Here is a 14,296-nt window from a genome sequence, read left to right on the forward strand (position 1 = left end):
AACGTTGTGTCCTTTAACAGGCATTTCATATTATCTTTCTAGGTTTGCGTGAAGAGATCTTGATTAAACTAACAATGCTCATTAATGGGGGACGTTGCTTGTGTACAGGTAGGTGACCATATGGACTAAACCAGATATGGAGTAAACCAGAGCACAGGTCATTTGATATTTACATAGCTGGGTAAGTTATGGTCGTTTCCCTAACAGCTGTTGTTACCATTTTTCTTTGCAGGTATTCAGGTAGGAAATGACTGTTCTTACCAATTCTGGAAACCATGAGTTTTCATTTATCTTATTTTAGAGAAAATTTTTAATGAGCCATGTGAGTGATGAGCACTTGCCATATTCGGGTGATTGTCATGGTGCTCGTAACCATGAGACTTTGCAGGTGCCCCATGATGAAATGCTGTCATATTGGACAATGCCCTCGACCTTGGCGTACTACAAGTATTCAGGCAGAGTTGATATTCTCATGGTGAAGGAAATGTCTAAGGTCGTTTGAAGGTGTCCTGCTATGAGTTCTGTCCTTTTGAACCTGTAGCATGTGTTTTTCAGGGTCCCGTCAAGAGATCAAGATAAAATGAATGGTTGTTATAGGGGGTCCTTTCTGGTGTCCATGTAAGTGATGATGTGCACCTTCGCCACGTCGGAGCATCCTGCATTCACATCTCTAGGTAAGTGGTGTTGATTGGCTAAACTTGTTTTCCCATGTGATTCATTTCAGGTCTTCAGGTAAGAAATGATAGCGTTTTATCAATCCTAGCAGTCATATTAACCTACTGTTTTATATTTTTGAGAATTTATTTTGAACCCTGTGAGTGTTGAGCGATTCCCGGGTATGAACGCAATGATGACCGAGCGTGTGGCACAGTAGTGACCGTGGCGTTTCTGCAGGTGAGCAGGGAAAAGAGGATGGAGTTTCTAACAGTGGCATAGACCTTGGAGGACTGCATGAACCCAGGGAGAGCTGATGGCAGGTCCTGCACGGAAGGCAGTGAATGAGGTTATCTGCAGGGTCCTAGTAGAAAAGGCGTGTCCATAGACATATTTTACAGTGTGATTTTCAGGTTCCTGCAAAGACATCCTGGTAAAGATCATAATGATGGATAACAAGCCTTGATTGTATTGAGGTAAGTGATGACGTGGACCTTTAGCCCCCTTCAAACCATCTGATCTTCCGATACGTGGGGAAGTGTGGATGGTGTTCCTAGTGTTTCTGTTCCTGTGTTTTTATGCAGGTATGCAATTAAGAAATTATGTTTCCCAATCAGTGATAGTAGCATTAGCCACTTTTTTTAGAGTGTACACATAACGTGTGCTGAACCTCAGTTGTGACAGAGGCATCTGCAGGTGGCAGCTAAGTTATCCTAGTTCGGGTTCACAGTATTGACCATGAGATTCCTACAGGTGCTCAGAGAAATCTGTCTCTAGCACTGATGTTGACATTGAAGTTCTGAAAGGTTCAGATAGGGTTGATGGTTCCCTGAATGATGTAAGTGACTAAGATTATTTGCTGGTGCCGTTTTTTCTTGCACTTATTTGTTTGATTTTGTTGTTGTTTTCTTCGGGTTTTTTCTTTTTCGTGTCACACAAGTGTTGTCCTTCAGTCCTTAAACACATTTGCCGTGGATGATTTTACATGTTCCAGCAGTTCTGATACCACAGTGGACGTAACAGTGCTCATGAATGGGACCTTGCTAGTTGACAGGTATTTGATAAAGTGGCTTTTACCCCAGTACAGGTCATTTGACCTCAGACACCTAGGTAAGTGAGCATGCGGTCTCTTCACACAGTGTTACCGTGGTTTTCTGCAGGGATCCTGTTAAGGTCTTTGATGGTGAACAGGTATGAGATGACGTGACAATAACTCAGAGACATTCCCAATATCAGTATTTACAAAATGAATGTTTTTGAGACTCTTAAATTCACCTAGTTTTTTCCATATATGTGGTTACGAAGTTCATATGTCCCTAATAATACTCATAAGATTCTTATGTCCTTCTTTAGAGGTAACAGGTACTTAACTACTAATGAAAGATGCAGGGATTCTTGTAATTTATCATGTTGACATCACAGCATTACTAGCTCAGGGGTTATTGCAGGGAGCCCTTCTGAGAAGAAGGTGTCTCTTCCTAGGGTTTGACCCCAGTGTCTGCAGGCCAGTGTCCAGGTAGTGTTGATGGGTACCAAAATCATACCAGAAGTGACCAAGGGAATCTGGGGGTGTAGAGGTAGAATGACATGTGTACCAGCTACATTTACTGCAGTTTGTTTTGCAGATTCAGGATAACACATCACAGTAAGCGCATCAGTGGTGGTGAACGTTGCAGCGTGTTGGTGTGGAGGTAAGTGATGATGATGTGTGTATAAACCACAACACAGACGATCAACATTCACATATCTAGGTAATGCTGAGGTGTCTTCACGCTTCTTGTTATCATGACTGTTTTGCAGGTAGTCAGGTAAGAAATTGTAGACACCTTACACATCTAGCAACCATGTTATCCTATAGTTTTATATTTTAGAAAACTTGATATTTAACCATCTGATTGTTGAGTGACAGATATCCATGTAATCCTCGTAGAGCTATGAGTCACAGTACTAACCAAGGTTCCATGCAGGTGTAAATGCAGGAGATAATGGTCTGTGTAACAGTGGCCTAGGCCTTGGAGTATAGCAAGATTCCAAGTAGGTTTGCTGAGTCCTGCAGTGATGGTCATGACAGGGTTATCTTCAGGGTCCAGGTAGTAAGGAAACTTGTGTCCATAGGCACATTTGTCACAATGTGTTTTCCAGGTTCCTGTCTAGGGATCATGGAGAACTTCTTAATGATCATTAAAGGGACATGGCTTTTATCCAAGTAAGTGATAGTGTGCGCCTTTTGCAGGTGACAGGCCATGTGATCTTCAGATATCTGGGTAAATGAATATGATTTCCCTAACACAGTGTTATCCTGTCGTTTTGGAAGTGTTTTGTTAAGTCCTTTCCTAATATGCAGGTGTTAGGTTATGTGACTTCAGCTCATTAGAAAGCTGCTTATTTTCATATGTGTGAATGGTGGTGCTTTCAAGACTACTTTAAGTATGGCTTGGGCACGTATGCAGTTCAGAAATTAAATTCACCCCAGCAATACCAGTGAGCAGGATATTTGACTGTATTCTTGTTTAGGGATTATGGTTTTTTTTTTTTTTTTTTGTGGTACGCAGCCACTGTTGTGGCCTCTTCCGTTGCGGAGCACAGGCTCCGGACGCACAGGCTCAGCGGCCATGGCCCACGGGCCCAGCCGCTCCGTGACATGTGGGATCCTCCCAGACCAGGGCACGAACCCGTGTCCCCTGCATCGGCAGGCGGAGTCTCAACCACCGTGCCACCAGGGAAGCCCGGGTTTATGGGTTTTATATACCCAGAGTGCTAGATGGATCAGTAGATGGCCAGGTGGTTTCTCATACTGCCCATCAGTGGTTGTTATTCACCCTGGGATTTTTGCCGGCATCCCTTCAAGAGAGGAAGGTATGTCTTATTAACGTTTAATCTCAGATATCCAGTTATCCACGGAAGGCCGATGTGTCTTGAAATGATAGAATTGAACAAGGAATTTGTGGGTGTCCCAGTGGAATAAGATGTATACCAAACACAATTTACACAATTTTTTCAGCTTCATGTAAAGACATCACAGTGAACCTATCAACAGCAGGTAACAAGGCACATAGCAGGTATTGAGGTAAGTGATAATTTGGGCCTAAACCACAGCCCAGATCATGTGATCTTCACACATATGAGTAAGTGATGATTGTGTCCCTAACACTTGTGCTCCCCTATTTTTGTTTTTTGCAGGTATTCTGTTCAGGTCTTTGGTGGTACATAGGTATGAGATGTGACATTAACTCATTAGAGGATTGCTTATTTTCACATATCTATGTAATTATCTGATATTTACCTTGTTTTTTGGCAAGTGTAAGCCAAATTAATTTGTCCCTAGTAATAGTAGCAAGTGGTAATGTTTACTGTATTCTTGTACAGAGATAACGTGTATTTCTCACTTGTAGTGGTAGACAGATTGCAAGCATCCAGGTAGTTTGTCATATTGTTCTAACTGCGTTATTAACCGTGGGATATTTGCAAGTAGCTGTTCGTGGGAGGAAGGTGTGTGTTACTAGGGTTTGACCTCAGAGTTCTCCAAGTATCCAAGTAATGTTGAGTGGTCCCAAAATGATACAGATGACAAGGGAATTTGCAGGTGCACAGGTAGAATGAGACACTGTACCAAGCACATTTTTCACACTGTGTTTTTCAGGGCTTGCCAAGAGATCAGGCCGCAAGCCTCTCTATGGCAGTTGATGGCGGGACATCGCTGGTGTTGAGGTAAGTGATGGCGTGGGCCTAAACCATCCAGTCTTCCTGTACGTAGGTAAGTGATGACAGGTGTCAGTGCTGCTTGTCACTGTGACTTTGTTGCAGGTGCTCAGGTAAGAAATGAACAGGTAGTCTTTACCAAATCTAGAGACTATGAGTTTTCACTTTTTATATGTTAGGGAAAATTTATGTTTAACACTAGGAATGCCCAAGGGTTACAGGTATACAGGTATTTATCATGATTTTCCCCACCACAGTACTACCCATAGGATTTGTATAGGTGTCCAGTCAAGAAATGACAGTTTTCCAACCTTGGCATCAACCTTGGATTACTGTAAGTATCCAGGTAAAGTTGATATATCTCCGAACGATTAAGTGAGCAAGATTATTTGCAGGTGTCCTGGTAGAAAAAACTGTGCCCCTAACAAATGTTTCAAAACATGTCTTTCACGTTTCCTTCAAGAGATCACAGTGAACCTAACATTGGTCGTGGATGGTGGGACATGGCTGGGATGCAGGTAAGTGACGATATGGGCCTCAACCACAGCACAGGCTTTCTGATCTCCAGGTAGCCAGGTAAGTGATGATGATATCCCTCACGCTTGTTACCATGATTTCCTTGCAGGCGTTCAGATAGGAAATGATGGATCCCTTACCAGTTCTAGAAACCAGGAGTTTTCATTTATTATATTTTAAAGAAACTTTTTGTCTTTCTCTGTGAGTGTTGAGTAATTTCACATAACCATGTAATTAGCATGATGGCCCCAGCCATGGTAGTGACCATGGAAATTTTGCATGTGTTCCCTTAAGAAATGTCAGCTTACCTGAGAATATTCCTGACTGGGCTTACTGCCAGTATTCAGTTAGAGCTGATGTTCTCATAATGATGAAAGTAGTGAATGTTCTTTGCAGGTGTCATGTTAGAACAAGTTGTGTCCTTTTACACATATAATACCTTTTTCAGGTTCATGTCAAGAGATTGTGGTGAACCTGACAATGTTTGTTTTCAGAGACATTTCTGTTATCCAGGTAAGTGATGATAGGCACTTTCACCCCATAGAGACCATCCAGTCTTCATATGCTTAGGTAAGTGATATTTGTTCCTGTTTTGCCATGGCATTTTGAGGGCTAGGTTTTCAGGTAAGAATTGATAGTGTCTCACCAATTCTGGAAGCCATGTTATCCTCCTGTTCTTTATTTTATAAAAAGTTTATGTTTGTGTAATTGTTGAGAGACTTGCAGATATCCAGGTAATTCTTATACAGCTGCGTGTCACAGTAGTAATCATGGTTTTCTTTTGCAGGACCTTGGAGTTACTGCAAGATTCCAGGTAGATTTGATGACTCCTGCAAGAGTGGTGGTGACAGGGTTATCTTCAGGGTCCAGGTAGTAAAGGGGGGTCCGTAGACACATTCGTCACAATGTGTTTTCCAGTTTCCTGTTGAGAGGTCATGATGAACCTCATAATGATATGAAAGGGACATGGCTTGCATCCAGATAAGTGATAAGGTGGGCCTTTTGCACACAGCAGACGATCTGATCTTCAGATATCTAGGGAAGTGTGGATATTGTTCCTAACTGTTGTGTTACCATCCTTTTTTGCAGGTATTCAGGTAAGAAATGTTGTCCCAACCAATGCTAGTAAGCATTAGCCCTTATGATTTTAGAGATTAAATATAACCTGTGTTTTTCCTTAGGAATGACAGAAGGATATGTAGGTATCCAGGTCAGTTATCATTTTGTACATCACTTTTTTGTTTACCATGGCTTTTTGCAGTTATCTCGTCAAAGAGAGGATTGTGTCTCTAACTAGGGTGTTGACATTGAACTCTTACAAGTTTCTGGATACATTTGATGGGCCTCATAATTTTTTTTTTTTTTTGCGGTACGCGGGCCTATCACTGTTGTAGCCTCTCCCGTTGTGGAGCACAGGCTCCGGACGTGCAGGCTCAGCAGCCATGGCTCATGGGCCCAGCCGCTCCGTGGCATGTGGGATCTTCCCAGACCAGGGCACGAACCCACGTCCCCTGCATCAGCAGGCGGACTCTCAACCACTGCGCCACCAGTGAAGACCCAGAAATCTCTTGAATCCCTATACCCTAATGATGAAAAATCTGAAAGAGAATTAAGGAAATAGTCCCATTTACTATTGCAACAAAAAGAATAAAATACCTAGGAATAAACCTACCTAGGGAGACAAAAGACCTGTATGAAGAAAACTATAAAACACTGATGAAATAAATTAAAGATGATACAAACAGATGGAGAGATATACCATGTTCTTGGATTGGAAGAATCAACATTATGAAAATGACTATACTACCCAAAGCAATCTACATATTCAGTGCAATCCCTATCAAACTACCAATGGCATTTTTCACAGAACTAGAACAAAGAATTTCACAATTTGTATGGAAACACAAAAGACCCCGAATAGCCAAAGCAGTCTTGAGAACGAAAAACGGAGCTGGAGGAATCAGGCTCCCCGACTTCAGACTATACTACAAAGCTACAGTAATCAAGACAGTATGTTACTGGCACAAAAATAGAAATAGAGATCATGGAACAGGATAGAAAGCCCAGAGCTAAACCCACACACATATGGTCACCTTATTTTTGATAAAGGAGGCAAGAATATACAATGGAGAAAAGACAGCCTTTTCAGGAATTGGCGCTGGGCAAACCAGACAGCTACATGTAAAAGAATGAAATTAGAACACTCCCTAACACCATACACAAAAATAAACTCCAAATGGATTAAAAACCTAAATGTAAGGCCAGACACTATCAAATTCTTAGAGTAAAGCATAGGCAGAACACTCTATGACATAAATCACAGCAAGATCCTTTTTGACCCACCTCCTAGAGTAATGGAAATAAAAACAAAAATAAATAAATGGGACCTAATGAAACTTCAAAGCTTTTGCACAGCAAAGGAAACCATAAATAAGATGAAACGACAGCCCTCAGAATGGGAGAAAATATTTGCAAATGAAGCACCTGAGAAAGGATTAATCTCCAAAATTTACAAACAGCTCATGCAGCTCAATATCAAAAAAACAAACAACCCAATCCAAAAATGGGCAGAAGACCTGAATAGACATTTCTCCAAAGAAGATATACAGATTGCCGACAAACACAGGAAAGGATGTTCAACATCACTAATCATTAGAGAAATGCAAATCAAAACTACAATGAGGTATTACCTCACACCTGTCAGAATGGCCATCATCAAAAAATCTACAAACAGTAAATGCTGGAGAGGGTGTGGAGAAAAGGGAGCCCTCTTGCACGGTTGGTGGGAATGTAAATTGATACAGCCACTATGGAGAACAGTATGGAGGTTCCCTAAAAAACTAAAAATAGAACTACCATACAACCCAGCAATCCCACTACTGGGCATATACCCTGAGAAAACCATAATTCCAAAAGAGTCACATACCACAATGTTCATTGCAGCTCTATTTACAATAGCCAGGACATGGAAACAACCTAAGTGTCCATCATCAGATGAATGCATAAAGAAGATGTGGCACATATATACAATGGAATATTACTCAGCCATAAAAAGAAACAAAATTGAGTTGTTTGTAGTGAGGTGGATGGACCTAGAGTCTGTCATACAGAGTGAAGTGAGTCAGAAAGAGTAAAACAAATACCATATGCTAACACATATATATGGAATCTAAGAAAAAAAAAGTTCTGAGGAACCTATGGGCAGGACTGGAATAAAGACGCAGACGTAGAGAATGGACTTGAGGACATGGGGAGGGGTAAGGGTAAGCTGGAACGAGGTGAGAGAGTGGCATGGACTTATGTATACTACCAAATGTAAAATAGGTAGCTAGTGGGAAGCAGCCTCATAGCACAGGGAGATCAGCTCTGTGCTTTGTGACCACCTAGAGGAGTGTTTTAGGGAGGGTGGGAGGAAGATGCAAGAGGGAGGATATATGGGGATATATGTATATATATAGCTGATCCACTTTGTTATAAAGCAGAGACTAACACACCATTGTAAAGCAATTATACTCCAATAAAGATGTTAAAAAAATTTTTAAAAACAAGATATATTGGGCTTCCCTGGTAGTGCAGTGGTTGAGAGTCCGCCTGCTGATGCAAGGGACACGGGTTTGTGCCCCAGTCTGGGAAGATCCCACATACCACGGAGCGGCTGGGCCTGTGAGCCATGGCTGCTGAGCCTGCGCATCCGGAGCCTGTGCTCCGCAGCGGGAGAAGCCACAACAGTGAGAGCACCGTGTACCGCAAAAAAAAAAAACCACCCAAAAAACAAACAAACAAACAAAAATATACATATATATAGTTCTTAGGCCCTTTTCTAGGTACTTGATAGTCTGTGTCAGTCGAGGTCCTCCAAGGAGTGGATGCCAAGAGGAAATGATCAGTGAAGCATGCTAGAGGCATATTGGGGAAACCCTTGTGCAGGATGGAGTGGAGGAAACAGTAGCAGGCCAGGGGCGTCTTCCGGCAGCGGTCGAGGTCTGATGCCGGTGAGAGGAGGCAGGGAAGGGAGCAGGCGCGCTGGGGAGGGCGCCCTCAGGCGGCGGTGCAGTCTACGAAGTCTTGGGCCATATCAATGGGTCATCTTCAAGCTCATCTCCCATCAGAGGAGTCTCTTGTCCCCCAGCAGTGGGCCTGAAAGGGTGTCTCTGCTGTGCTTCATTGTCGCCCACTTGCAGCCTAGGGGAAGCACAGCCTCAGTGCAAACCCACGGGAGGATCCAGAGCTGAGGCTGTGAAACACTTAGGCTCCCAGCAGCGATTCTCTAGAAGGAGCTCTGGCTGGTGCATGTCCATGGTCACCACACAGCTATCATGTTAAAAGCTCACAACCCCTCTTCCAAGCATTTTATAATCTCCAGTTAGCAAAAGGGGAAACAGGGCTTAAATAAATTGCCCCAAAGCACTTGGCCCTGATTTGGTCCAGCCAGCTTCCAAAGCCAAGTTTTAAAGACCCCCAAACCGTGTTTTTTCTTCTCTCATGTGGTAGATTAAATTATTGTTCAGCAAGTATGTAGCCTCCTACCCCCACCAACTCCATGGGAGGGATCATTCTGCCCCATTGGCGTGACCTTGGCGTGTGTCTTGTTTGGGCCATGGAATGTGGGTATAAAGGACTGTGAGCCAGTTCTGAGCCTCAGCTTTGAGAGGCATCATGTGTTTGCCCTCATCTCTTCCAGGAGAAGCCATATCAGGAGAAGATCAGACGCCCAGTCAAACCCTGCCTGAAGCAAAGCAGTGTACCCCCCACCTAGCCAACCTGCAGATCCAAAAGTGAGCAATAAAGGCTTGTAGTTGTACATCACTGAGATTTGGGTGATTTCTTAGGCAGTATTACTTTGGCAAGAGCTGACTGATACATATCATGTTGCCAACAGAAGGAGTAATTGATGCTGCCTGAGGGAGATGGTAAAGACTTCATGGAGGAAGTAACATTTAAGCAGATTATTGTTTTGTTTTGTTTTGCGGTATGCGGGCCTCTCACTGTTGTGGCCTCTCCTGTTGCAGGGCACAGGCTCCGGACGCGCAGGCTCAGCGGCCATGGCTCACGGGCCCAGCCGCTCCGCCGCATGTGGGATCTTCCCGGACCGGGGCACGAACCCGTGTCCCCTGCATCGGCAGGCGGACTCTCAACCACTGCGCCACCAGGGAAGCCCCAGATTATTCTTAAAAATAATAAAATTCCATTTTTGAAAAAAGGTTTGTCTATTTTCATTGTCAAAATTTTGGAAAATATGGCAAGTATTAAAAGGAAAGTCAAAGAGATTACATCTGTTGATATTTTTTATATTAGAGTCCTTCTCCATGCATACTATGCCTTTATACACTCTGGGGCTTTGCCTTTTATGACCTAACCTACTATCATCAATCAGCATTCTTATTTATTTATTTATTTTTATTTTTGGCTACATTGGGTCTTCATTGCTGCACGTGGGCTTTCTCTAGTTACGGCGAGCAGGGGCTCCTCTTCATTGTGGTGCACAGACTTCTCATAGCAGTGGCTTCTCTTGTTGTGGAGCATGGGCTCTAGGCATGCGAGCTTCAGTAGTTGTGGCACATGGGCTCAGTAGTGGTGGCTCACGGGCTCTAGAGCACAGGCTCAGTAGTTGTGGCACACGGGCTTAGTTGCTTCGTGGCATGTGGGATCTTCCCGGACCGGGGCTCGAACCTGTGTGCCCTACATTGGCAGGTGGATTCTTAACCACTGTGCCACCAGGGAAGTCCCAATCTGCATTCTTAGATATGATCAAATATTCTTTGAAAACATAGTTTGTAATGGTTGCATAATATTCATGGCAGCACTAACTTGAGCTTCAAGGACAAGTTGAAGCACATCAGAAGGACATTCTTCCATTCATTTGTTTAAAATTATTTATTGAGTACTTGCTATGTGCCAGGCAGTGTTCAAGGTACTAGGAAAACAACTGTTACAAAGAGACAAAGCTGCAGTGTCTGTCAGCAGGTGGCCAATAAATCATAGCCTATCCATACAGTGCAAGACTACTCAGCAATAAGAAAGAGCTAACTACTGATATGGGCTGCAACATGGAGGAACCTCAGAAACATTATGCTGAGTGAAAAGAGCCAGACACCAAGGGCTCTATGTTATGATTGCATTGTTACAAAACTCTAGATGATTCAAACAAATCTATAGTGACAGGAAGCAGACTAACAGGTGTGGGAGAGGAGGGGACAGGGAGGGAAGAAGGGAATTATAAGGGGCATGAGAAACCTTTGGGGGGGTAGATATGTTTATTATCTTGATTGGGGTAATGTGGTCATGAATGTATACATGTCAAAACTTTAAAAAAAATTTTACTTTTATATTGGAGTATAGTTGATTTACACTGTTGTGTTACTTTCAGGTGTGCAGCAAAGTGGTTCAGTTATACACACACATATACTATCCTTTTTCAAATTCTTTTCCCATTTAGGTTATTACAGAATATTGAGTAGAGTTCCCTGTGCTGTACACTAGGTCCTTGTTGGTTATCTATTTTAAATACAGTAGTGTGTATATGTCAATCCCTAACTCCCAATTTGTCCCTCCCCCTTACCACCTTTCCCCTTTGGTAACCGTGAATTTGCGTATGTCTAAAGTTTAAATATGTGTAGTTTATTGCATGTCAGTCCCACCTCAGTAAAGCTGTTAAAAAAGTCATAGGAGTAGGGTGAGGTCTGACAAAGTGGAGGATAAGCATCTGGGCAGCAGGAAAAGCACGTACAAGGCAAAGAGGCATTTTATTTACTAAGCACATAAAACTTACCATCTCCTAGGCAATGTGGCAAAAGTTTTACAAATATTAACTCATTTTCTCCTCACAGCCTCCCTGGGAGGTAAGTACTATTAATGTCATCCCCACATTGCAGATAAAAGAAATTGGCGCAAAGATATTAAGTAACTTGGCCAAAGTCACGGAGTAATGGTCATAGCTGTGCTTTGCATCCGCAAACCTAGATTTAGAATCCTGCTTGAAGTCTGATGACAAGCTGCCTTCCAGGAACATATCTGGTAGTATTCACAGGTATATTTGAAGAGCCAGGTGTCTGTAACCAAAAGTGAATGGAGAAGAGAAGAAGCAGAAGACCATGGAAATGTAGGCTGGGGTCAGTTCATTTCAGTCTGAAAAGTCCAGTCATATAACATGAAGATGTATTGGAAGGCTTCTGAATGGTATCTGTAGTTTGCATGGACTAATTTTCATTTATCATCAAATACTAATTATATCCTCAGTGGAACTCATGTGAAAGTAACTTTTCCATCACTCTTATAAAGGACTTAGTCCCAGATGCACAAATTGATGAGACAATGTATTATGCTCCCCTGGTAGCTTAAGGTGACATTGCTCACAAAAGGAGCTGCTCCCTTTGGGAGCGGGCATTTGGAGGCTTCCCTTGGTACCCGCTTGGGGAGATGCAAATAGAAGAGAAAGGCAGCCTCCCCATGAGCAGTGACACCACGGCTTTTGCTTTTCTCTCTGGCTTTAACTCCGCTCTCTTACAAAATCTCCTTTGCTTGTCTAAAACCCTGAGGAGGGCATGACTGGTAATTGGGCTATCAAATGCCATTAAACCACAAAGCAGGCTACGAAGGTTCTTAAAGTTTATACCAACTACGAAATACACCTCGAGCAGCAGCTGCGTTGGGGACAGGAGCCTCCTGTCGCATGTCTTCCGAAATCCAGGCATTTATTGCTGCTCGTCTTGGCTGGCCTGTCACTTCCTCTGGGAGCCCAGCCTGCAAATAGAAGACTCTCCCCAAGTCTTTCTCTCTCTTCTTCATTTCCTGCCAAAGCATGTCTCCAGAATCCTGAAGAGATGAATGAGCCATTGCGGGGGTTGCCTTGAGGGACTCAGGAGCTCATCCCTCACAGGGGCCAGCAAAGCAGACTAAGCTCCCGGTGTTGGTCTGCCCGGCTGCCATGACAAGATACCACAGGCTGCCTGGCTCAAACACGAGGACTTGATTTCCTCACAGTTCTGGAAGCTGGCAGTCCTAGATCAGAATGCCAACAGGGTCAGGTTCTGGTGAGAGCATTCTTCCGGCTTATAGACGGTGTCCTCACAGGGCCTTCCTTCAGTGCATGCGCAGGGAGAGTGATGGTCCCCCTCTTATAAAGCCACCAATCCTATTGGATTAGGACTCCACCCTTATGACCTCCTTTAACCTAAATTACCTCCTAAAGCCCCATCTCCAGATACAATTACATAGGGAATTAGGGCTTCAATGTATGAATTCAAGGGGGACGCAATTCAGATCATAGCACTCCCCCTCCTCCAGATTCAGTGCTGCATCCATTTGATAGAGTGGGCCCCGGCATCCGTGCCTCTCCTCGTGTGAAAGCCACCCTCCCCCAACCCAGGCACTTGAGATTGTAAACTTGAGACCCATGCGTTAGATTTCAGCTTTCACAAATACTTTGTTCAGTGCACAGTTTTTAAATGAATTTAAATTAGCTGTCAACAGTTAAAACTTGGAATATAGCAAATCATCATTTGCATTCCCAGCTTTTCTTGAAGGAGATCTGCAGTGGACTGTGTTTTAGTCTTTGTATTGCCATTGATAGCTCCAAGTCAAGCTTGTGTCCAATGGCTACAACATCAGGGCAGGACCTTATGGAATCTATGGGGGGTGGAACTGAATTGCTTCTGGACTCATTTTATTTCTTCCACCGCTAATTAATTTTTTCTTCCCCTTTTCATCAAATTATTTATCTTTTGTTGCACCTTGGATTTATAATCCACTTCAAATTTAGGGGAAGATAAAACTAGTTATATGTATGTGTGTGTGTGTACATATATATGTACGTATGTGTGTGTATGTATACACATATATAAATATACACCCTCAATATCTGCTTGCTGCAAGAATGAATGAATGAATGAAAATGTGCCGGTATGTATATGTGTATTCTCAAAATGTACAAAGAGGACTCCTTATTGAATTCAGAAGTAAATATAGCATTTGAAAGGCAACTTACTGTTTAACAAAATCTTGAAAAGAACTAATACATAATAAAGGGAAAACGTCTCATTCATAAATTAATGAATCTGTATCGTAGTTTACAAGGCATGTACCCAGATACTATCTTATATATGGTTCATATCTGGGAGCCATCAGGGAGAGGAGGGCTTGACGCTTACAGCTGAGCTGTAAAAATAAGCTACAGATTATTTTTCTATAGCTCACATCAAGCCCGTTTGATGGTTTATCCCCATTCTGACACAGGCTCGAAGACATGGGTTCATGGGCAGTGCAAAGAGAAGAGAGAGATCTTCCTGAAATATTTGTCCAAGGCTGGTTCCTGGCATGTGTAAAACACTGTATCATTCAAGGAGTCTTCACATTAATGATCTCACTAGAGGCTCACAGGAAATGTTATTTCCATTTAACAAGTGTGGAAATTAAAGAATTATGAATGGTG

The 14,296-nt window shown here is 42.9% G+C and overlaps 1 long non-coding RNA gene across 1 annotated transcript; it reads left to right on the forward strand.

Moving 5' to 3' along the window:
• Positions 1-9: 9 nt before the first annotated feature.
• On the forward strand, positions 10-10,104 carry LOC117311865 (uncharacterized). The gene is made up of 3 exons (XR_004526119.2): positions 10-6,079; positions 9,551-9,644; positions 9,879-10,104. It is a non-coding gene; the product is annotated as an uncharacterized lncRNA (long non-coding RNA).
• Positions 10,105-14,296: the final 4,192 nt, after the last annotated feature.

This window comes from Tursiops truncatus, chromosome 3 (genome assembly GCF_011762595.2).
Source record: "Tursiops truncatus isolate mTurTru1 chromosome 3, mTurTru1.mat.Y, whole genome shotgun sequence".
Lineage (NCBI taxonomy): Eukaryota > Metazoa > Chordata > Mammalia > Artiodactyla > Delphinidae > Tursiops > Tursiops truncatus.